This window comes from Orycteropus afer, unplaced genomic scaffold, assembly GCF_000298275.1.
Source record: "Orycteropus afer afer isolate SDZICR_OR568_19922 unplaced genomic scaffold, OryAfe1.0 scaffold01558, whole genome shotgun sequence".
Taxonomy (NCBI): domain Eukaryota; kingdom Metazoa; phylum Chordata; class Mammalia; order Tubulidentata; family Orycteropodidae; genus Orycteropus; species Orycteropus afer.
Window position 1 is genome coordinate 8,914 of NW_006923145.1, and position 1,387 is coordinate 10,300.

A 1,387-nucleotide genomic window follows, 5' to 3' on the forward strand; every position below is an offset into this window, starting at 1 on the left:
GTATATCCAAGGCCCTCTTACTCTGTCAACTCCTGTCACTGTGGTGGTTTTGTTCTTTGCATCAAAATAAAAAGGAGGAGATTCAAGGTGGAGTCTCTTCAGTAATCACCACGCTATTTCCCTCTGGCATCTTAGTGCTTGCAAAACTATGTACAGCAGTTTGAATTAGGGATTCTGGTGCTCTGAACAGCTCACTGAATCAAAGTGCACCTAACTCAGAGGAGTAGAATTAGAAAGGTGAAGAGGCAGGGAAAAAAAAATAACAAGATCAAAAGATCTATCCTGCGGAGCACCGACAGGCACCTGAGAAAGGCCATCGGAGACTTTCCTGGGGGAGTGCTGACTGGTAGGTGAGAATGGCCATCTGAGACCTCCCTGGGTTAAGGAAGAAGACACACCACACCAGCATAACAGCGACCACATCAACATGTCAGCGATCACCCCAAGGATCTACCTTCAGCACCTGATTTTATCGGTAACTTGGGTCAGCTCGGTGCAAGCAGGCACGTCCAGTGCCACTGAAACCCTAACAGAGAGTCCATTGGTGCTGCAGGAGGGCAGGCCTGGGAAGATGTCCCCGCAGTGGTCACCGAGCAGGCTTGGGTCAGCTTAGTGGCACTGAGAAGACTGCGCTTGATTTTATCAGTAATATTGGGACCACAGATTATTAACAGGCACTCTCCTGACTCCAGCACCACTGAAACTGAGCAGATCTTTGGTGCCATTTGTGGGTGGACCCACAGAGGAACTCCTGATGTGGATTGTGGTCTGGGCCAGTTGGGTCAGTGTTGCAGGTAGGCAGGCCCAGAGAGAGGAATACCCATGGCAGATTGTTGGGCTGAGAAATTGTTTTGGGTCAGCTTTTTGGTGCTAAGGAGCCTCGGGAGTGGGGCTTTTGCATGTGTCTAGCCTGGCAGAAAGTGATGATCCCCTAACAACTGGAGTCTTTGCTGAAATTGAGCTACAGGCCTGTGAATAACAGTACAACAACATCAGTAGCAGCCAGCTCAAAGCCCTAGAAACCACCCCTAGCAACAGCAAGCTTTCATTCTTCTGCTCCCACCTTCTCTGACAATAACTTCAATCATCCAATAGAAGAAACCACATTCAGCCACCATAAAACCTCCCGGTTTGAACTCTAAACCCTCTTTATGACAAATATAAACCCATATCCACATTCCACACAACAATTCCACCATCACAAAGAAAACTGCAGTGCATCCCAGCATACCTGAATTAATAACTAAAAAAACAAAATACACTTTTCAAAATAATAAACCATAAAACCAAGATAAAACAAATCAATACATAACCAACAGTTAAAGACAACCTCAAAATGTCTAGGAAACAACAGGCAACCTCAAATCAAACAAAAAAACAGGACAAG

At 46.0% G+C, this 1,387-nt stretch overlaps 1 pseudogene; it reads left to right on the forward strand.

Annotated features, from left to right (window-relative positions):
* The window catches only part of LOC122152082, a 38,016-nt pseudogene that overhangs the window by 7,171 nt on the left and 29,458 nt on the right, over positions 1-1,387 (forward strand).